Consider the following 24,880-nt stretch of genomic DNA (forward strand, 5'->3'; position numbering starts at 1 on the left):
TTATTCCATTTCCCCATTTTTAAACCACAAAAGGTTGTCAAGGGGCAGGATAACATACTACAGGCTTAAGATCTTGCCCTGTAACTTTGCCCCCAAAGCTGGAGAATAATGGAAATGGTAGATTCTTATAGTAAATGTTGATGCAAGCAAGAACTAGAACAGATCATGTTTTGTAGTGTTTTCCAAGAAATAGAAAAAATAAGCATTAGTCAGTACTTTTTGTTCAAGTATTTGAAATGCTGAAGGAATTAAGACACACACTTAATACAATATGTATTTCTAGGGAGTTCTTTCTGCTTGCCATTCACCATGCTCTATCAACACTTTGAATTTGCTTAAATGAATATTCTTTCTGCCAATAAAACTGCCATCACAGTTATACAGAGTAATGATATAGCTAGAAGCAGTAGAACTGACTTCTTCTTGCCAGGCAGTTTTGCAGACCTGCCTGTAATTTAATGAGATAAGTTGTATGATTTGAAAATGAATACATACAATTAGGAGGAGACAAAGAAGCATGTAATGAATTAAGAGATTTGTCTGAACATGACATATTGAACTAAAATGACTTCTCTGATTTTTCATCTCTCACACTTATTGGGACTGCCATTGTGATATCTCAAAGTTAGCTACAAGTACCTTGGTATCCCACAGTCACATGGGAACCACGATGAGGAGGCAAGGAAGACAACAACATCCAAGTACCTCCAAAGGATAAGACAGGTCTTGAAGAGCCAGCTCAATGGGAAGAACAAGATTCATGCCATCAACATGTATGTCCTGCCAGTCATCAGATACCCTACTGCTTTAATAAGCTGGCCAAAGCAAGACATGGAAGCTGCCAATGTGAAGACCCATAAGCTCCTCACAATGTACAGAGGTTTCCACCCCAAGTCCAACACCCAGAGACTGTACACCAGCTGGAAAGAGGATGGGCGGGGTCTGATGAGTGTCAAAGCCACTGTCCTGGATTAAACCCAGAGCATCCAGGAGTACATCACTGAGATGACACCCAAAGATAAGCTGCTGCATGAATGCCTGAGGCAGCAGCAGACATGGGAGGAAGTTCAAGTGGAGGAAGTGCCATGGCAAGACAAGCCCCTGCATGGGATGTACCATCAACAGATAGTTGAGGTGGCTGACATTGGGAAATCCTATCAGTGGCTGGAAAGAGCTGGACTAAAAGATAGCACTGAGGCACATCACAGCAGCACAAGAGCAGGCACTAAGCACCAGACCCATAGAAGCAGGGGTCTACCACATTAGACAGGACCCAAGGTGCAGATTGTGCAGGGAGGCCTCAGAGACAGTCCAACACATGGTGGCAGGGTGTAAGATGCAGGCATGAATAGCATACACTGAACAGCACAACCAAGTAGCTGGCATTAGGTACAGAAACCTTTGCACAGAGTATGGGCTAGACGCCCCGAAGTCCAGATGAGAGATTCCACAGAAGGTCATGGAGAACTACAGGGTTAAGATCTTGTGGGACTTCCAGATCCAGATGGACAGGCAGGTACTGGCCAATCAACCAGACATCATGGTAGTAGACAAGGGCCAGAAGACAGTAGTGGTGATAGATGTAGTTGTGCCAAGTACAGCAACGTCAGGAAGAATGAGTATAAGAAGCTGGAGAAGTACCAGGGGCTGAAGAAAGTAGTAGAGTGGATATGGAAAGAAAAGGCTAAACTGGTCCCCAGGGGTGGTAGGAGCACTAAGGGCTGTGACTCCTAAGCTGGCATAGTGGCTCCAACAGAACCCAGGAACATCATCTGAGCTCTCTGGCCAGAAGAATGTAGTGCTAGGAACAGCTAAGATACTGTGCAGAACCCTCAAACTCCCAGGCTTCTGGTAGAGGATCCAAGATTGATGAAGACACTAGGAAGAGGGGGATTTTTATACACACACATGCATGCAACTTCATGATTTCTTCCTCTGGGTTGAATTGAGCTGTTTGGTAGCCCTAGAGTGTTCAGAGTGATGGAGAGATTTTTGTATATTGCACAAGAGGACACATATCTTTTTGCCATATCATAACTAAGGCAAGTTCAAGAGGACTGTATTCACCCATGATCATTTCATTATTTTTTTTTTCCTTCACTTTTTGGGAAAAAGAAAAAAATACAGATCTTTTGTTTGATCACAGCAGTAGTATAGAACTGAAAAGCATCATAATCCATGCTCTGGATTATTAGATGTTTGGTCACTGAATATCATGCAGAAAGCATGAAATCAGAATAATAAATGCCAATAATAATCATAGACTGCAAAAGTTCTCTTCCATGCACTGATCCAGTCTTAGGCCTCCTAACCTAATCATACTCTTCTTCCTTGTCTTGTAACGTCCCTGGCATCCTCATGGCCCCTTCTGTTTCTTTTCCATAGTAAGCTGAGTTTCTTTATGCCGTTCTGTCTCACTGTGATTCCTCTCTGTGCTTTGAGAAGGGCTTCCCTTTCTTAACAAAGAAGCTGAGTTAATATAACATATTAGAGCTTTAACAAGTTAACAAAAAATTATTCCTCTGTACACATACTATTTTATGCCTTAACAAATAAACTACTGAGTACAGAGGTAATATTGTTTTGTCCACCTCATTTGCTTTTTACTTGGGCTTCAGCAAAATTTATTACACTGAAATAATTGTGCCTCTTTATCTGAAACATTTTCCCATTCCTAATATGGAGGATCATAGCATGAAGGCTGATTCTTTCCAGCATACATAGTAGTGATAAATATAGGGCTGAGTCAAGGAGTCAAGTGGAGATAGACTTGAGTAATATAAAAAGGGAATAGGATAAAAAGGTATTTTTAGAAGTAGAAAGGTAAAAAGTGTTGTGGTTAAAAGGCTGATGAACCAGAACATCACGAAAAAATATGTGCAGAGACATAAAAAAGAGACTTTTATTTGAGAAAGCCAGTGGAAGAAAAAGATGACTCAAGGGGGAATAAAGAAAAGGTAAGGTCAGCAAAGTAAAAGACTGCAGAAGTCTAGATCAAAATAAGACCAACAAACGGAAAAGAAAGTTAGTTTCAAGCACAGAGAAAAAGGGTCAAAGTTGGAAAAAATGGCTGAATTTAGGAAGGAGCCAAAATATGACTTCATATTCTCTAACATGGGATGGTTAACTCATACATAGGCGGTGTACCCACTTGTGCTTAACCATAGCGCAAACATGCCCTGGTAACATATTTTATTCTGCAATGTCCTCCATGACATAGTCCTTATCTTATTCCTAGTTTCTCCCCACCTGGTGCTTCAATCTTCCAATTGTGCCTTAGCAGTACTGACTGTAAAGTCTTTTCCCCCTTAAGTCAACAGTACCCAATAATAGCTGCACAGTGTATAAAATCTATTAAGCTTCAGAGGAACTGTAAGATGACTAGAAGTAAGTGGGGTAAGACGGGCACATATTGGCTGCTATAGGCTGAAACCTGTACTTATTTATGTATGTATATGATTTATATAGATGCCCATCTCACCCAAGTGACTAGGGAGGATAAAATGATTAAAACACACAAACCCACCATACATAAACCCACCGCACCCAAGGATAAACAATGACCCCACTCACCATCAATAGTAACAGAGTTCATCTACTCACCTGACACAGATGCCTGGGGAAACAGCCAGGTTTTAAATGACTTGCAAAAGTTTAACAGGGTTGGGGCCATCTAAATCTCATGGCAGGGGGGATGCTGCTAGATGGCATTGTTTAATAGAAAGGAACTGGAGCATGCCATCTCTGCTAGATCTAGTGGGGTTAGCAGAAACAAAAGGAGAAAGGTAGTGCCACAAGTAGCCTGGCCCTGTGCCATGAACAGCTTTATAGGTGATGACCAGCACCTTGAATTTATACCTGGAAGCCTACTGGAAGCCACTGCAGCTTACAGAGCAGTGGTGTTAAGTGGATGTACAAGAAACACCAGAACTGCCAAAACCACTGCATCTGGATTAGCTGCAGCTTACAAATGCTTTCAAGGGCAGCCCCATTTGCAGCATGTTACAGTAATCCAATAATAGTAAATTATTGATTTCTGTAGCCACTCCCTTGGCACAATTCTGCAGTTGCCTCCCTAAAAATCTGGACACAGCAACACTGTGCAGACGAAGTTTCAAATTTAGAAATAAAATGGTTCATTAAGTATAATGTGGAAATGAACATTGAGCTCAGTAATATCCATCGGAGTTGGGCATTGTGACAAATGTGAATGAATGAATGAATGAATGAATGAATGAATGAATGAATGAATGAATGAAATAAAACAGAATGAAAATATAAAACATATTTCATGAGAAAGTATGCAAAAACCATTGTTTCAGGAAAAAAAAATACAAACAACAGTGAAATATCTTAACAGACACCATTGAAATAATCTACATCTCAGCTACTGATTGCTTCCACAAACAAAAAAGGCTTCACAGATACACACGCACACACACACACACAAGCTAATGCTAATACACACCTGGATCTGGTATGTAATGTATAAGGAATTGAGTAAATTGATAATGAAACCAGTGAAGTTTTCACAGGTAGTCTTTGGATTGGATTATACTATTATGTGATCTGTTGTGCCACTAGAACACAAACTTATGCAAAATATCAAACTATTAAAATAATTAAGTCAATTGGAAAAAAAATGCACTTGGAAAAAAATACAATGTTGAAATAACTGAACTTCCAACCTTTTTTTTGGAAATAACACTTCCCACCTCTATGCAGCATATTATATTAAAAGAGCAAAAATAAATAAATAAAAAATAATAAAAATAAAAAATAAAAAATGATAATCTCTTAAACTGGGGCCAATGTGTTTTGTGGAACTTGATAAAAATAGCTTTTTTTTTTTTAAGCTGAGGTTAAAGCTGCATCTTATTGATTACATCCTAATACACTTGTATATTCTTTGTATGTTCCTTTGCGAAAGGGGGTTCACTGAATGTTAAGAGCTTCACATCACTGCATATTTACTTGATGTAGGGTTGTAATATGCAGTGGTATGAAGCTCTTAATGCTTAACAGATTGCTTCACTTTGCAAAATATCTGGTTGCACATGATGAAAATTCCTTAATCTCACAATACATGGACAGACTCAACCATAGTTTCAACTGAGAAACACTGAACATCCTAGACCAAGCTAAATCCCAAAATGCTAGGGAATTCCTGGAAGCTTGGCATTCAGACAAATCAGCCATCAACAGACATCTAGACATAAACCACATTTACAGACCATTCAAGAGAAACAACAAAAAAGCTAAGAAGGAGACAAAAGACCAGAACACATCATCTCCAGAAGCCAATACCCAGAGAAGCAAGGATTAACACCAGACAAATAATCAAGCAGAAAACAATACCCTAATCAAGGAACTACCAAGAAGAAAACCACACTCCCACCAACACTGGCAGTGCAAGCTACAGTATATAAACAGGAAGCAAACCTCACAATCACTAGCACTGATGATGTTACCTAGCCCAGTAATGAAACACCTGCAGCAAACAACTAAGGACTCCACAGAACTGGTTGGATCATTTACAAAATAGTTAAAATAAAAAACATCCAATAACATTTAGGGTTCTACTAAATGAGGACTCTGTACCATCTGAAAAGCAGCTCTGGATCATTATGATCCTGCAATTTTAATTATATTCAAGAGTTGAGTGAATTTAATTCTGGCGTAGTTGTTGGGTATTTGAAACTGCCGTAAAACTTGTTTTCTCTTTAAGATATTGCAGCTCTGTGGAGTTCCCACTGGGGAGAATTCTTACCTCACCCTGGTTCCTGATTCCTAGAAGCCAGTTACCCTAGTGGATCTTTCAGTAGAAAGGGTTGCTTGATGGGTGTGTGTGAAGAATGACCGGAAGTTTGTGTTTTTGTTTTTGCATGCAGACATATAGAAGCACACAACGTTACATTAGGGGGTCAATAAGTTGTAATGCATGAAGGAATTCATTTTATTTCTCTTTCTTGAAAACCTATGGTAGCTGGAGCAAGTCGTGATTTTTTTCTCCCTTGTTCTACTTTTTAGGTCAGCATAAGAGAAGACATATGTGAATCATCATTAAACTTCTTGCACAAAAAGGGGACTAAAATATTAGTGGTGTGACTATAAGTAGAGAGTAATATGGAGAGTTGGATAGCCTATAAACTAATACAGTTTACTTTATTATTATTCTCTCCTTTTTAAAAGGAATTTCTTAACTTTCCCAGCGTACACACACAAACATTAATAATTGAGAATATAATATCTATTAACGGCCCAGAAACTAGAAAATAGGAACTAACCCTGGTAAATATGGAATGTTGAATTGTGTACTTTTGTTTTCACCCAATTTTGTATAAAATATATTAATCCATTAAAAATGTACATTCTGTCTTGTGGAATATATTTATATGCAAGGAAGTTGATGTTAATGACGATCTTCACAAATATATTTTGTTTGTTCTGCTTTAAATGTGGATTTTTTTTTTTTAAAGAACTCACAGAATGCCAAGAAAAAGAAATCTTTCACAGATGCCAAAAGAAGAATTAGAGTAGGATAGTGAACAGCTCTGTGCCCTTTCTAATAAAATCCACTCCTCTTTAATGCTACCACTGGCAAGACTTTGTGTGAAAAATATTTTATTTTAGTACTGAGCTATTGCCAAAGCCATGGTTTGTTTGCCAACCTTGTCTAGTCTATATCTGAAAAATAAATAAATAAATAAAGATTTTCCTCTTACATTATAGTTTTTTTTTTTTTTTTTTTTTTAGAAAATTGTCATTTAGATAAAAATCCTGGAGCCCTGGATTTGAAATCTTATCAGAGGCCTGTTTTGATGGTCACATTTTGTGACAATAGTTTAAGCTATAATTAATAGTCTTGTATTCAAGGCAACTCCCCCAATTTTAATACCCAAAATTATTCTTTTCTTATTATTGATAAAATTTAGGTTTTTGCAAATTGGATTAATTTTGGAAAAGAGAGTATGAGATAAAGAAACTATTCAAAATTGGTAAAATATTTCCTTTTAGGTATAATTAGTCATGCCTGGGAAAATGTACTTTAAGGACACTGAGTTACTTTTGAACAACGTAAAAGTGTTGTAAGGACTTTTGTAGTTTCCCAATACCACAATGTAAATGCATTCCTAGAGTTCTGATACCTCTGTGAATATATATATATATATATATATATATATATATATATATACACACACACACACACACACACACTCACACGTATACATACATGCATGCACACACACATACATGTACATGTATACATACACTGTATGTATGTATATATACACACAGTATGTATTCTAAAATCCTCATTTGACAATACCATGGCAAGTATTTGCTTACTACAGCACCAAATGACAGCTTTCCAAAGTACAAATATTTGAGTCAACTTTGGTACCTGGTGCTTTCATAGCCCATACTGTATAACCTTTTTTAGCAACAATACAGAACTAGGTTGCCATTGGCTTGCCTTTCTCCTTCTCCTCCTCCTCCTCCTTCTCCTCCTCCTTCTCCGAATGTAACATTGGTCTCCAAAGTGATTCTGGTCATAATAGTGATAGTTCCTGTGCAAGCAGGCTTCCTTCATCTATCCATGTGATAAGGTCTCAACACAGCAAATTGCATCTTGGCTAACAAGTCCAAGGCATAGGATTAGATCAGGTAATGAAGCCTGAGCCTGGGGAAGGTATTTTAATCAGTGACCTCTGACCTCAGGACCTACAGATTGTGGAGTTTTCCTCATCATTTTTGCTCTTGCAATTGAACAACCCACTATCACTAATAGAAAGGATTAAAACAGCCCTACAAGGTAGACCATATCAGGAAGCCAACTCCTTAGGAAGACTAGAAATATATATATATATATATATATATATATATATATATATATATAGAGAGAGAGAGAGAGAGAGAGAGAGAGAGAGAGAGAGAGAGAAATGGGATATAATAACAAGAGTATTGCAAGTCTGCTTGTGTTTTATCTTTCTTCCCTCTTATATCTCATTGACTCTCTTCCTATCACTATCTCTTTTAACAGGGCTTCAAGCCCTTGTTGTTTCTGCAATGGCTTCTGAATATTCCCTTCAAGGCTATCTCCATGGCTCTTTATAGGTGAGTTGAAGTTAACTCCCAAGAACCCTAGTGTATTCATCTACATGTTGTGACAATCTAATTAAAGCCTTCCATTAACCTTAAGTCCTAAAGCAAACCTGAAAAAGCAGTAAAGAATGGATTAAAATCAACCTTGAGCAACAGCTAAGCATTTACTGAAGAAAAAAACAATCCTTATTTAGCAACCTAACCAGTATACCCTTTGATGATGAATTAAAAGTGGAAGAATACCAAACCCAACTTTTAAAAAAAAAAAAAAAAGGGGGAGGGCAGAACATAGCATCTTTTTCTTCTATTAGTCACATGAAAACAGATTCTTCAAAATTCCAATAAATCTACTTTTCCTAAGAACAGTTGTTATAACAGTATACCCTTCGTGGAGTCCTTGGGGTTCTCTGAGCTTGGTTCTTTTCTTGCAAACTGGGTTCATTACCCAGGTAGGTAACATCTTCAGTGCTAAAATGGGCTGGGGTTTTCTCTCTATTTATGTGCTGTGGCCTGCCTTGCCAGTGCTGGTTAGGGTTAGGGTTAGGATTTTGTTTTCCTCCTCTGGTAGTTCTTTGATTGGCATATGTTTGCTGCTTGTTTGTGTGCCTGGTGATAACCTTTGCTTATCTGGGTGATGATTGCTGGTGCTGATTGCTGGTGATTGATTGCTGGTGAGGCGATCTTCTGGTCTTTTGACTCTTTTGAATAGTATGTAGATGCTGTTAATCTCTGTGTGTCTGTTAATTGCTGCCTTGTCTGAATACCAGGCTTCCAAGAATTATCTTGCATGTTTGGATTTAGCTTGGTCTAAAATGCTGACAGTTTCCCAGTTAAAACTATGGTTGAGTCTGTCCATGTGTTGTGAGATTAAGGAATTTTCATCATGTCTTCTGACTGCTAGTTGGTGCTCATGGATGTGCTCTGCTAGTCTTCTGCCTGTCTGTCCTATGTAGTGTTTGTTACAGTCCTTACACTGTATGTTGTAGATGACTCCTGCTTTTTCTTCTTGGGCTACTGGGTCTTTAGGTTTACTTAGGGTATTTTGAAGTGATTTTGTTGGTTTATGTGTTACCGAGCACACGTCCATTCCAAAGATCTCACAGAGACAGCAACACCAATGTTTTTACCTCTTATCCTTGAAATGGGAGAAAAGTACAAAAAGTGCTTCAACTATCGTTACTTTGCTTTGGAAATGACACCAGTCACGGCTGGTGGCCACATATATTGATTCTTTCCATACTCCAGTCTGGAAAATTTTACTCTGTCTTTTCCTCACCCTGTGTTTTCTCAAAAGGAGATATGGAGTGAAATTGATCAGGGAACATGGAACACCTTCCTTTATTCCACCAGAACCTCAAACAGAGCTGAGTCCACTGACAACTGGACTATTCTGCTACCCCCACTGCTTGCTAGTCACAAACACAGGGTGGTACTGAGAAGCCGTCAAGTAAATCGCTTACCAAAAGGAATATCACTGTCATGAAAGGCTCATTTTTGGTGACCAAACCACATATCCAAAACCAAAATAGTTGCTGGGTGAGATTCTGCTATCAGCCAAGGCAAAAATGGCTATAGCTATGGCCATGAGGCACAGAGTTCATAATGGCTGTGGCGGGACAGAGGGAACAATCCTGCAACAGGCTAATTGGAGCCTAGCAAATTGCTGACTTTTGAAGAAAACTCCTCTATTTAGTCTAGAATGTTTCCATGGGAGGTATTCTTCTGTTTTCCTAGAGAAAACATTACTTTCAACCTATTGCACCTTGGACTCACTTTACTGCTGCAAGATATAAGTTGGAGGCTCTGTTGTGTAGATATGTCTCAACAAAATGTAAGTGGATGTCTTTAATGTCTTTAAGGGTATATAGATGAGCTCTAAGTGTAGAGACAAACAGTTACTCCTTTGTAGCAAGTGTAAGGTTCACAGCTACCCAGAAAACTTGAAATCAATCAATCAGCACAAAACAAAAGATTTCAAGCAGGGACTTCTCTAAACAGCATTTTATTTGGCCAAGCAAAAGTCTGGGTGCTCACACCATGCACCAAGAGAGAGCAGGGTGGCACATCCTTGGAGACAAAAACACAGTCTTTTATAGTATTCTTAAAAGGGCAGAACTAATTAACATTATAATGAAGATGAGGTTTTTTCTTATGCCCTTATATGGTTTGGTTCTCCTTTTCTGGTCAGTCACCTACTAAACATTCCTGGCTTTCCTTTCCCCTGACCTCTCCTCAGCAGGTATCAGTTTACACAAAGCCCCCTTCTCAACCTTCTGGCTATCATTTTACACAAGGCCCCTTTTCTCAACATTTTACGCATATACCTTTTTCTTAATAATCATATAACCCTTCATTCAATAGTTATTCAGTTTACACATAACCCTTCACAAGTAATGAGTCAGTACACATAGTGAAAATATTCAGAATTCCAGCTTTACTACATGGTGAAATGATTATGAATGTGACTAAGAAAATTATCAAACAATTATTGTGTGAATTCTCTGAAACAATGATAGATAGATGATAGATAGAGATAGTCTTCTCATATACATATACAGTATATGATATTCAGTTGTACACAATTGTTTCAATAGAGGATGACCATATTTCATTGTATCCTGCCATATATAATTTATGTCTGTAAGCAATTTATTCATAAGTCACAAGTCATATCAGGTCTTCAATCCATTGAGTAATTGAGACCATTAATTTATTTTTCAATATTGAAGACTTGTCTCCTAACAATAAGAAAGACATGGAGAATTTGTATTTATTGTCCAGCATTAAATTCCATGCAATAGGTTTATAGTTGAAAAAAATATACGCAATCAAAAATACAATTTAGTCTGAAAATCAAATTAATAGATGTAATTATTTTTTCCCTTAAGATTATAACCATTATTTTCATTCTACCTCCAACAACACAATGATTTACTCATTCCTTTTCTATACAAAGGCAATGGGATCCAAAAGTGCCTAGACCCTGAAATATTGATTTTTGTTGAATAAGTCATAATCTACTGAAGTTTTTAATATTGATATTAACATAGTTAATCACTATTTAGACAAAATGGGAATTCTGTACAATTGTTTATTCCATTGTCTTTAAAATTTGCATCACTAAATTCATTTCTCAGTAGACTAATTGCGGGCTTGTTTGTTTCATAGGATTTAATAGTCACATTTTAAAAACAATAGGTAGTCTCTGAACCTGAAAATGATGCTGTCCATTAGAAATATCAACAAATATTATACTTGTAAATCCAGCTAGAGGCTGGCAATAGACCAATTGTGTTTTTTCTTTAACAAAGATAATAATAATAATAAAAACCTTCATCCAATAATTGATGTCATGTTAAAAATCCCAGTAGTAATGTTAAGCTCTGGATTTCCCCATTTTGTCAATAGACCACAAGAAAAAGAATCAAATGATTGTTTTTCTAGAAATAGTATAATTTGTGAATTGATGTGATATGGACAAACAATATATTTAATATATTATTTTTTTTAAATCCCAAATAGCTCAATTCACTTATTATATATAAATATTCTAAAAGGGTTCCAGAATAAATGATGGCATGGTGTAATATGTCATGTGTTGTTCATCTGAGGTTGTATTTACCTCCTTTCGAGAACTGCTAAGGACCAGATGATTTTTATTATGTCCTGATACGTAAAACCATAGAACTCAAAGAAGGTGTACTTTTTTTTTTCACATGACTGTATGTAATATATTTAGCCAAGGAGGCTAAGAAGAGAGGATGTATATCAGGAAAAAATCAACATCTTCCTCTACCTTATAACAGATTACAGGCAGAAAGAATAGCATAACTTGTAACTGCAATTGCAGGCAGAAAGAATAGCAAAAGAGAATTGAAAGCTATCCCTGAGAAGGTAAGAAAACATAAATCCCTTTTCCATGGAAAGAAACATTTGGAGAAACAGAAATACAATTTTGGTACAGTACTATTCTCTCCTATGTTCAGCAATGTATTGTGATATATGAAATAGAAGCAGTATTTAACAAATATTGTTTTGAAATAATGTGGGTACAGTATACAAATGCAATCAAAAGTATTGGTGCTCCTCCACTTTTTCCCAAAGAATCCCAATTTGCCATGAAAAAAATTGAAGCTGACACAAATAAATGGCATCCACTTTATTCCATGGTCCATAGAACAGACACTTTCCTTTTAATGCATGACCTAACACATTCTTGTAAATAATAAAACAAATGAAAAAGGCAACTGGGAGAGAGGAACTGACCAGTTGGTGGACCAATTGTGATCCTTCCTAAAGATACTAGCAACAGTTACTCCTACCCTTGCATCTCTCCTATTGATTACTGTAATGCTTCTACAAGCAGCTGCCTTTGATGACTATTCAGAAGCTGCAGTTAGTATTAAACAAGCAACCTACTTGTTCAGAAGTAAGTGTACTATTCACAGAACTGCAGGACGTCTATTTCAAATAGAAGCTACTGCCCATTTCACCTACCCATGTGGGTATACATGGAATGTGTGAGATTGGGGGAATGGTCCAGAAGTCAGTGCTTTTTGATTATAGTCTGTAACCTCTGGAACAGCCTTGTCCTAGACATCTGCATGCCATTCTCCCTCTTGCTGTTTAGGGACGTGACAAGAACAGAATTGTTTAGGGGATTTTTTTTTTCAAAGTTGGAGATCCTGGGTGTTTGAGAGACACCTAAAGAATTATAACAACACTTTTAATTATGCATGTTTTAAATGTTATGTGATTCTGGTTGATGATTTTAGGTTGTAGATGATCAGGATTGTAGTGGTATAGAAGTATTTATTTAAAACCTGTTTTGAGAGATTTAGAAGGACCACATGTAAGAACACTTGGGAAATAAAAGTACTCCAACCAGTTACTATATGTATTGTACACATATGCACACACACACAGGGTAATGGCTATGTTTTTTAGAAGTGCAAACCAGGTTTCTCTGACTCAGCTTTATAGCATTGATGAAAAATATTATATGAATATATACAGAACCTCTTGTCTAGAGTAGGATATCTATTTCTATAAATCTCCCCCCCCCCCAAAAGTGCTCAGTATCTCCATATATAGATCCTTTTTGGCTTAAAAAATGAGACACAGAGAGAGCAAGTTACCAAATGACAGATGCTGTTTTTGGGGAACAGCCAGAATTTCTCCACTGGCTTCTGCCTGAAGCCAAGTGAAAGAGATATCACATACAACATCTCAGCTACATTGATTATGTGCTCATAAGTGCTAAAGCTGCTTAAAAAGCTGATTTAATACATATGTTTCTTTTATGCATCAAACTATCATTTGTTTATTTTTAGTTTTAATTTCTTTGATGTTTCTGAAGTCTAATTGACACTTGCTAGATTTTGACCTCTGGCAACTTGGCAGGCATTTTTGTAAAAAGAATATGGAAGAAGATGTTTCTACAAATTCAAAATTATGATTAAATACATAAATATATATATAAAATATTGTGCTATAGTCCCAATTCCTGTCTTGGTTGTTTCAGAACTACCATATTATATCCTATTCACATTTCAATTCCTTTTTCAGTCTGGGCCCATTCACCAATCTGATTTCTATGTCATAACTAAGTCATTCTTTTGTTATTCCTGAAAATGAAGAAAAAAGCCAACATTTTCTAAAAAGACAATTAATACATTTAAAACTGAGTTACAGGTAGTCCTCAACTTACAACCAGAATTTCCATTGTGAAGCAATGTGGTTATAAAGCACAACTGCATTGCTTAGCAATGGGAACCCTTGCAGTCTTGAGTGCTGTTCTTAATGAATCGCATGGTTGTTAGGTGAGGCAACTTCCTGCCGGCTTCCTACAACCAAGTCAGTGGGGAAACTGGAAAGAAGTTGCAAGCCCCAAGTGGCTTGAAAGCAGGCTGGCAGGGAAATGGCTGCTGCCAGGTGAAGTAGGGCACAACGGGGTGCATGAGGGTGTGAGGGAGGTGCAGCAAGTCTTGGGGAGGGTGTGCAACGGTTCACAGGGTGTGAGACAGATGCGGCAAGGGTTGGGGAGAGTGCGTGAAGATGTACAAAGGTGTGAAGAAGGCACAGCGAGGGTTGTGGAGGGTGCAGAAGGGTGGGAGGGAAGCAGGACAAGGGTTGGGAAGTATACATGACGGTGCATGGGGATACATGAGGCACGGCAAGAGTCAAGGAAGGTGGATGGAGGTGTGTGAGTCACTGGCACAATTAGAGTGCAGAGGGGATGGGGGAGGGTGCCCAGGTGGGGGATACTTACAGAAAGTCAGTGGGAAAGCTGCCAGGGAAAGTCACAAATGGCAATCCAGGATCTCAGGGTACTGCAACTGATCATAACTGAGCCGGTTGCCAAGTGCTCAGATTGTGATCATGTGACCATGGTTGCTCTGAAACAACTGGAACTCCAAGGACAAATTGTAACCACAATTCTTTCAGTGTTGTCATAAGTTCAAACAGTCACTGAATGAGTGGTTGTAAGTCAAGGACTACCTGTATGTTATACTAAGTCTGTTAATATATATTTACCTAGCTACAAATAGTTACTTATAGTTCTCATTATTCATCATTTTAATATCTTCTAGAATATACCCTCATGCTTCTTTTTGCCTTATTCTACAAAAAGGAACATGATAAATACATTGCTTTCTTAAAAGATCAGCTGGCTCAATTTACTTCATAATATTTGTAGTTAAAATCTTTAGACTATTAAGCAAACCAAACTTCCTTCTATACTTTACAGTTAATTTTTTATTAGCTCCAAGTATCTTCAGAGTTGATGATTGCAGTTTTTTCTCAAAAAACAATGGCTAACTTTCTCAATTACTCACTAAACAGTTGTTGGTTATGTAATTTGTGTAAAGTACTGGAAACACAATGCTCTCTAAAAGGGTACAAGAAGCACTTTCATTGAAATAGAAGAATGAGAATGAGAGAAATTGTCAAAGAATGTTAGACATTATGTATGCCATGGTAAGGCAAGGAAAAATTACTTTTGAATCTTTGCCAAGAAAAGCTCAACCTAAGGCAGCCTTTACTTTGTAACATATTTTAAAATGTTGTAGGTGTTTTAAATAAATAATAATACCATAGACCAAGTTTCAACTTTTAAATATCTTGGTGTAGTATTTTAATATTCAGGAATCTAGCAGGAACAAATCAAATCTTTCCCAATAAGGCCAATAATACTGCTAAAGCTATACTCAGCTTTCTTCATACCACAGGAGGCAAGAATATACCTGGTTCCATTAGACTTTTTAAAGCTAAATCTAACTCCCTAATGCTATATGGTTCTCAGGTATGCATATATAACAGCTCTGAATATAATGCAGTTTATATTCTTAACAGCACTATTTTGAGTACCTCACTGGGTTTCAAATGCAGCACTTCATTCAGAAGCTAGGTTGATCCCCTTGGATTTTAGGGCCCATCTATGTTGGTTTTACTTTTCACTTAAACTTAACTTCTCCATCAATTCCCTTACCATGGTGATGTTTTTTAAACAATTCTTCCTTGCCTGGAAAGTCACGATCCAAAGTGACTTAAGTCAGTGTGTTTTCTCAAGTAACTGCCTCCTAGCCTTGGGAATCCCATAAGTGAGATCTGTAATTTGGCAGCAGTGTCTGATTTAGCTTTCACACCAGAAAACTATTTACTCATGATCCCTTGCACAACACACAACAGACCTTTTTACTTAGCCCACTAGGTAAGACTAGGAGGGGAGGAGGCCTACCAGATCTCAAGGGGAAGCACGCTCCACAGGGCAGAGGTCATTATGGACAAGGTGTGCTTCCTAGGTCCTACCAGATGACAACATATAAGGGAAGGGACTTGGAGTGTGCCCACCTTATCTGACAGGCAGATATCCTCAGAAGAGGTGGTCCAGCTGGTGACCCAGCCCCATGCCATGCAGGGCTTTCAAGGTGATAGCCAGCATCTTGAATTGCACCTGGAAAGAAACTGTAAGCTAGTCTAGCACATGCAGCAACAGTATAATATGTGCAAACTGTGGAAAGCTCAGAACTGCACGCAATTTATTGTTCTCTTTGCTCATGTTGTAGCTCCTTGCACTCTATTTTTCTATTCTTTTATCTAGCTGACTGTTTAACTTGCTGGTCAGTGGTTGCAATAAAGATTATCTATCTGTCTATCTATCTATTTCAAGAGCATTGTCCAAGTGATGGGCACAGAATCTTTTCAAAGTATCTTATGAAGAAATAATCCACTCCTTCAGTGCAAAGGAACAGAAGCACAATAGTAACTCAAGCTGTAACAAAAGAGATGCAAATACAGAGAACAATTTCTAGGAGTTGAGGTAGGAGCAGCAGCTTTTTACTGCTACTGGAATGAAACTAATACCAGCTAATGTAGTTAAAGTTATCAGAACAGAAGATGAACCTTACTGAATCAGGCAAAAGTCCCTTTAGTCCAGCATTCTGTGTTCCATCATGTTTCACCAGGTGCCTTCAGGATGCTCACAAACACAATCAAGAGGATAACAGCACTCTTCCATTCTTACTTACTAACTTACTTGATGTATATGGCTGCCCATCTTATAATGGTGACTCTAGGCAGCATGCAAGAATTAAAATGCAAACACATACACACACACACACACAGCATGAATCCTCAGCACTCAAAGATAAAACAACAACCTTTGCCCCCTAGCAGCTAATATTCAAGGAATCCTGTCCCTGATACTACAGTTAACAAACAGACAAGAAGTTTAATAGGCTTCTCAATCATTAATTCACTAAAACCTTTTAAAAATGAGCATATTGATGACCATCATCACAACCTATGGGGCTGAGCTGCATAGTTTATTTATGCAATGCATAGATTGATTCAGAATCCCATTGTGTTTAATATTCCTAATATCAAGAAAATTGATTTAGATGCTTTTATCATGTTTTGGGTGCTTCTGTTTCTTCTTTAAACACTTCACTAAAATCGAAAAGAATCCTACTTACAGTAATTTCTCCTTAAAGGAGAAATCCTCTAACTTGCTTATAATTTTGGGCCCCATGTTTGTACTTTTTCCTGCTCTACAAAATTCTTTTTGAGATATGGTGACCAGCACTGTACACAGTACCAAGTGCAATCTCACTGTTAGGACATTACTATACTGGTAATTTTATTTCAGTTTTGTTCCTGATAGTTTTTATCACAAAAATTTACCTCTTTACAGTAACTACACACAGAGCTGACATTTTCACTATCAGCTATAACTTCAAGATCCTTTTCCTCATCAATCACTGTCAGCTGAGACCCCATTAATGTCTATATTAATGTAGTGTATGTCTGCAGTTTGTGTATTTACAACTTGTATGTATCACTTTGCAGAAACTACACTGAATTACATTTGCCATTTTAAAACCCATTCTTCCAGTTTGATGAGATCCTTTCCCAGGGCAGGTTACAAAGCATTTTAAACCTGCAATTTAAAAGCTGAAACTAAGAACAGAAGCTAAAAATGCATAACACATAAGCCACAATAATAACAGGGAAAAAAAAACTTTGGTATAAGAGTTCATATTAGAATATTGCTATATTAACGTATACCTGGAGGTTGAGTCATGGTAATTGGACTTTTCTTTTGGTTTGATACATTTCGCTGCTTGTCCCAGTGCTGCTTCAGTCTAGAAAGTTGGTTAGGGGGGAATCCCATAAATGTCTTCTAGGGTGGCTGTGTTTCTCACTAATATGATGGGCTTGTTGAAGGGACAATAGGAGATGTGATTAGTAGAGTCTTTGGGATGTGGATGTCTTAATCCTAATCCCTCACTCATCCCCAAGTGGGTATTATTGAGGACAATAATGTTCACACTTTGGACAGAGAGGATAGGTGGTTTGAGAGAGGAGTGAAAGAATCCATTTATGCCAAAGCAGAAAATCCTTCCCTCAACAGAGGTGGAGGCCTCAGACACAACTTGTCTCCCATTTTTCATGCTGCTCTTTCATCAGTCCCAGGAAGATTAAGACCACTTCACAAATTCACAAGGGAGGCAGCACTTAACTACACACTTGGGGATGAATAAGGGATTAGGAGTAAGACATCCACATCCCCAAGAGTCTACTAATCACATCTCCTATTGTCCCTTCAATGAGCCCATCATGTTAGTGAGAAATGCAGCCACCCTGGAAGACACTTACAAGGTCCCCCCTAACCAATTTTCTAGACTGAAGAAGCTGCTTGGACAAGCAGCGAAACATATCAAACCAAACGAACACTAGTCCAGTTGCCATGACTCAACTTCCAGATAATTCCACCTGGATGACTGAGAATCTTCAACAACATATATTAACATATGTACATTTTCTTAATAATAGTAAAAATAAAATAAATTCTTTGTTTGCATGAATCCTTTCTGCAGACAGATGAGAGAGAGGGAGAGAGAGAGAGAGAGAGAGAGAGAGAGATCCTTTTAAATGTATTAAAAACTTTGCTGCAAAGTTTGGTATCTGCATGCTGCTACATTCAAAACCTTTCCATGGGAGAATCTAGCATGCATCTTACCATAGATCAAAGCAAGTGATAATTAAGTAATTAACCAGCTTCTCCCTTTTCATTTCATGATCTGCTTGAGGTAACCAGAATCACTGTTACTAAGCTACACAGTGTGTCATATGAAGATGCATAGTGGATCCACTGAGATAATATTGCCTAGGTAAGACTTATGTGGCTTCATATGCAGAAGGTGAAGCAATGTTAATTGTAAACTCAATAGGAAGTTATTTGCAGGTAGCTAGTTAAGCTGTGCACAAATCCAGCTACACACACCAGGACCTATTTTCTTAAGGCAATTCAGATGTTATCTTTTATTTATTTTTTTCCCCCTGCAAACAAAAACAAAACAAAGAAGTTACTCCATTGTTCTTTTGATTAGGTACATAGCAGACATATGATATCTATGGGTAAAATAAAAGATTTTTCTCTACAGTTCTACGCTCCATGAAAAAAGTGTTTCAGATGATCAGAAGACCCTCTGGAACAGCAAGGGAGGTAATTTGACTACCACAAAGAGAAGAGCAAATCAGCAAAAAATATCTTTCCACTTTCTCCAGAAGAGAATCTCTAATAGAGTACTTCCATCAATAAAGGATTCACGAAAGAGCAACTCACTGTTATCTATTAGTCTATTATTAATATCTAATTATCTAATTATTAACTTCAGCCAAGGTGATTTTAAGAGGTTAAACCTTTTTTTTAAAAAAAATGTTCCTACGTTTTGACTTTATTTTACTTTATTTATTTTGTAAACTGTCATCAGAATCCAAAAATATTGCCTAAATCTGTCAATCAGCAGTTGGAAATATTTTTTGGCAATAAATATCATCACTTGAATGGCTTAGCTATACCTCCAAGAAACTTCCTAAAGTCTTGAAAGGTTGCCTTATGAAATTTCAGCTATTTTTGAAATATTACTTTTATTTTATATCAATTACATGTTGCTTTGAGATAAGAACATCTTGATATAGCGTGGTATATTACTAACCTCTAAATAAAATAAAGAATTGGATAAAAATAGTGTTCTCTGTATTAATAAAAAGAAATATATTTCATCTCTTTCCAATTTCTGTTAATTTAGAAAAGTCTTCTTTATATACAATCATAATGGAAAGAATATGTGTAGCTCAGGGTTGAACTTCAGAGTCCTTCAGAGAACCCCAAGGACTCCACATTATGCAAAGAGTACTCTACAGTTTCAGTGTCTTCTATTGCTTTCCCATTGTTAAGTCATGATTCCATCTTTATCATTCTAAAATATATGGAGAAAAATTCATTAATAACTAAACTCATATATCCCAGTGATTTTTCCTAAAGTTACCATTATAAATTTATAAAGTCATAATTATAAATTTATAATTTCATAGCAAAGATCATTACATTGTTAGTCAATTTCATGATTGAATAATCTAAGTTTTTGTTGCAAAATATATTATGGGTTATAGATTGGGTTCTTCTCTTTCTAATCCAGATTACCTGGACTATTGGTGTAGGTATATGTGGACAAGGATCACTTATGACAAGATGGGATTGGCCTTAAAAAGTAATATTATCTTTCTGGGCTGCTCAATACAAGGATGTTGTAAATTAATGGGGGCCAAAAGACCACATATTCCAATACACGTCCATTTATCTTTATGCTGATGTTGACAAAGTAAAAAAAAATTTTTTTTTGCCAAAGGGCTGATGCTTAGTGCAAAGATTGATCAATATGTTTGTAATACAAAATCATACACAATATAATAGCATGTAGAAGTTTGCACAGGTCCTTCAGATCATTATCTAAGCAGATTCTTTTTTCTCAGAACTACAATTCCATAAAGTTCTCTATTTAAAAAAAAAATCATATATAACAAAGTTTACAATGTAGTCTTTTTGGGGGGTGGGGTTCATAAGAAAAATATGTACTATGGGAACTAATACTCCCCTTATTCTATACCAGGTGAAAATACTGAGTACTAATAGGCCTCCTAACCAGGAAGAACAACCTTTGGCATTGCTTGTATGAAAATAATCAGGATTTATAGTATTGTCTTCATTTTAGGTTATCTAGGGTTTTTTTTTAAATTATGTACTACAGTTTCATATTCTAGATTTTGATTTCTGTAATCTTGTCATGCAAATCTTTGTATCAAAGATTAAAAGATAGATCAGTTTTATTAATAAGGATGGAGTTATATTGTAATTTTTCAGTAATACACATAAGATGAAATAAAATGGATTTATATGCTGCCTTTATCAAATTGATGCAATGAATAATCTTTGCAATATTCAGAATCACTATGGATTTAAAGATTATCTTTCTCTTTATCTTGTCAAAGCTTCAGGTTTATATCTTATCAGAGAGATGGTACAAGTAGCTCACAATTAGTTTCTTTAATGTAGCAATAGCATACAAATGTGACAGCCTCAACTCTCTAAAATGTTTAAGGTGGTCCCTTTTGCACATCTTTCTCATCACAAAGCAACTCTTCTCTATCTATGTGTTCCTTCTTCCTACAAATGTTTTTCTGACAGTTTTATCAATGACTCTGTTTGGAAATGAAGTAAGATGGTGCTATAAAGTGTGGCAAGAGATGTATTTGCATGATTTAGCTTCAGCTTCTGTTTGATATTTTGCTTCAGCTTTCACTTAATACCCAGTAAGATGACACTGTATTTGCTAACAAAACTGGAGACAGAAGCACGCCTTTCTGACTTACCCTGCGGAAGTGCTCGTGGGAAGGTAAAATGTAATTATAGATTACAAATTACTACCTAAATTCTTCATCACAAGCTTGTTATTAAAATATGTGCTCAACATATTAGGTGCTCAATATCAATACTATGAATAATGAATAAAAACACTCCACCACAAATGTGGTCTAGGTTTGAAGTGTTTCACATATGACATAGTTCTTCATGATTTTACTGAACAAATATAAGAGATAATCCAAAGAGGCTTTTAGATGTGAATAAGAGTATATAACATATTGCCTTAACATTTCATTTTAGCATTAGCAACACTTATCAAAAGATTATCTGTATATGTTTGTTTATAAGATTTATGAAATGTCTCATTCTGGAGGCTCTAGGTGGCATACAAAATCAAAACACAACACAAGTAACAATATAATGAAAACAATTAAACAATAAACACCAACAAACAATGATAGGACAGATTTCTCTCTGTCTGCCTAATTACCAAAGCCAGGTAACATCTGCTTAATTCCAGAAAAGCCAGATTTTAACTGTTCTCTGGAAGGCCATTAGACTGAGGGCTATTCTTGTCTCAGGGAGTAAGTTGATGCAAAATAGGGGAGATCCACAGAGAATGCTTACTCTGTGCCCCCTTCCATCATACCTCCCTGATAGGAGGGGCCTTCAGAAGGCATTCCTTGTTCTCTAAGGTTGAGTGGGCAGAATTTACAGTCTGTAAGATACCCAGGCCCATGTTTCATTTCATTCCAACTTCACACTTGGGTAATATAATTTTGTCCCTCTTCCAGGTGCACAATAGAGATCTCACACAACATTTTGAAATGTGACTCCAAAACCTGCTACTCAAACACCAAGTATGTCTTCTGGTTCAAGGGAGAAAAAAGTGTCCTCTTGCTTTATCATAATCAATTTCTATGTCAATATTTAACCCAGATTGTTTTCACCATTATAAATTACTTTCCTTAAATACCAATATCTTAAAAAAGAGTTTTGTGCTCTCCAAAACTTTTATCTTGCAATGTAAACATTAGCTAGTTCAGTTAAAAAAAAAAAATTCTTATTAGCATGTTTTGCATCTTGTTTTGGGGGGAAAAAAATGAGACAATGTCTTCATTTAAAATGTTTCATCTTTAAATAGTTATCATTAAATAAAACTATTAAAGACAGGAAAAAAATCATTGGTATTTATATGTAAACCAATAAACCAGTCTAACAGTCTTTTTCATCCTTCCCCTTCATCCTGTATTGATCCCTATGTACCAAAATACGAAACAGTACCATCACTTATAAATAAATAAACCTTCAAAATAGTAAAGAGTAGTAGGAAAAAAATGCAAATGATAACTATTCATGCTTAGTAAACGTGAACTGCAGACTGACCAGGCAAATAATCCCAGATAAAACCATAGTGAGATGAGTAGATAATTATGACTCTCTAGAACAATGAACAGGAGAGTTGGAGAAGACCAACTTTGACACTGATTTCCAAATTTTACTTGTATTGATGAGAAGGTGGAGAGTAATATGCTGTTCAGTTTAAAAATCAAAGATAAAAGTATGTTTATGAGAGTTTGCTTCTATTTTGAATTAAGTTACAAGCTTGGGAAATTCCTTCTCTTTCATCCTTCCAAAGTGGTTGAGAACCATTGAAGAAAGAAATATGTTAGATATAGAATGTAAGATACAGATGGGAGTTTGACTACACATAAACTGTTAAGTGGATGAGGTGTACAGATTTATGGATGATTAATGCTATAAATGGCAACTAGTTGTGACAACTACATATGACTAATATTGAATACAATATATTTCACACATTGAAGAAAACAGGCTTGTGATTTTCTATATGCATCTAGTTGCATATTGCTTGAATAGAATGATGGGCTATATAAGTTGATACTTTGCTCCACCATGGTACTTCCAATGGCCTTAATAGTAAAAATAATTTACTTAGGATACAAAAGGAGAAGGGATTGGGCCTTCTGGGGGATACATTAAAATAATGGCATATAGGGAATTTAATATTTTCCTTACCAAATGCATTTGCTTCCCAGAACAGAGTAGGAGTGATAACCGTATCTTTCCTGCTTCTCCTGATGAAAGCAATTCCATCAGAAGAACCTCTATTTGGATTTCACTGAAAGGATTATGCTTAATTCTTTTCTTGCTTCTGCTGCATCATAAATTAGCATTCCTGATATATTCCAGAATTCTTCACTGATAGCCATATTTGATTGTGCTCATGTGCTCTGCCTTGCTGGAATCTCATTCTTTCTTCCCGTAAATCTCTGGCAATTGTAACAGAATGTACAATGGCAATCAAAATATAAGCAGAATGTCTGTTTGATTCCTGAATCTACTGTCAGTGCTTTTGGTTTGTTATCATTTTATTTTAACTTGAAATGGTTTTGATGGATCTGTATTATTTATGAAAATAACAAAAAAAAAAAGAAAAAGAAAAAAGAGATTTTTCCATAGATTCTTGCATTGTATAAACAAACATAGTCAATGTGAAGATGAAATAGATCCATTTAAAACTCTAGGATTTCCTCTGTTCCTGTAACTTTAATTATAATCATGGAACACCATCTCATTTGGTATTTATGGTAATTTATTCATCATAGATCAAATAGGAGAAGTCATTGCATTTTGTCATCTTTGGTTACCAAGTCCTAAGCCAGACAAGAGAGGGCAGTAAGTATATCTGGCTGGTTTGTACTGGTGATTGACTTCTGCTGTTTCTATTGCTTGACTGGTTGTAGTGCTCAGCAGGGAGCATGTGTTCCCACATGCTTTCTGAAATATTAATATACAAAATCATACTGGGGTTTCTGATAGTAGAAGATTGGCTGCTCTGCGGTTTTCTGATTAGAGATACATTGGTAATTCCGAGAAACTAGTGGCACCTAAATGGGCTCTGCCTAATAAGGTTTTGAAAGCTGATAGCATAATTTAAGAGGCCCAGACTCACTAAGCTATAGACCTGGCTGACGCCAGCAAATTGCAGTGTTGTTAGTGCTTCTGGTAGAGACATCTTTTAGTCAACCAAAAGCAAATATATTAAGTGAAAAATTGATTTGTGGTTCACAATGAGATGCTAGCCTCCTAGTTTATATGACAGGCTTATGCTCCTCATGTTTAAGCTGAAAGATTTTGGAATGCCTTTCTTCCTTAAGCTTTTTAGCATGTAACCTTCAAAAAGGTTCCCTTTAACATTCCTTCAAAAGAAATATAATTACCTTACAAAAAACTTCCAGTGTTATAATCTTCCACAACTTGTGTCTCCTGAGAAATCTGGCAACAATTTAAGAGACAAAGTGCAATGAGAGTGGAGAGGGCAATCTTTTACATTGAGAATAGTGATTATATTATGTAAGCATATTAGACTTGGTAGAAATGGAATATAAAAGAAAGCGTGATTAAAATGGGCACTAAAATTTATATTATGTTTTCAGAATCAATTTTAATTAAATGAGGTGATGGCAAGCTAATGGTGTTTTTAAAATGAATCTTCTTTCTAAATGTTTAATGACAAATATGTTTGCAAAAGAACATTTC

General features: G+C 36.5%; 1 long non-coding RNA gene across 22 annotated transcripts in view; it reads left to right on the forward strand.

Moving 5' to 3' along the window:
* The window catches only part of LOC148216862 (uncharacterized), a 137,239-nt gene that overhangs the window by 38,200 nt on the left and 74,159 nt on the right, over positions 1–24,880 (forward strand). For 3 of the 22 annotated variants that reach the window (XR_015794552.1, XR_015794551.1, XR_015794553.1), the window contains exons 2-3: positions 8,045–8,118; positions 21,248–21,347. The exons of 12 other annotated variants lie outside the window; for them this stretch is intronic. This is a non-coding gene — a long non-coding RNA (uncharacterized LOC148216862). Of the gene's footprint in view, positions 1–625; positions 2,675–6,030; positions 6,572–8,044; positions 8,119–16,323; positions 16,430–18,701; positions 18,783–21,247; positions 21,348–24,880 lie in introns of those variants that run through there. 7 more of the 22 variants (XR_015794556.1, XR_015794557.1, XR_015794549.1 and 4 more) reach the window with 7 other exon arrangements.

Source organism: Python bivittatus, unplaced genomic scaffold, assembly GCF_059951505.1.
Source record: "Python bivittatus isolate LINGU-HERP-01145 unplaced genomic scaffold, Pbiv_v1 ctg000070_np1212, whole genome shotgun sequence".
Lineage (NCBI taxonomy): Eukaryota > Metazoa > Chordata > Lepidosauria > Squamata > Pythonidae > Python > Python bivittatus.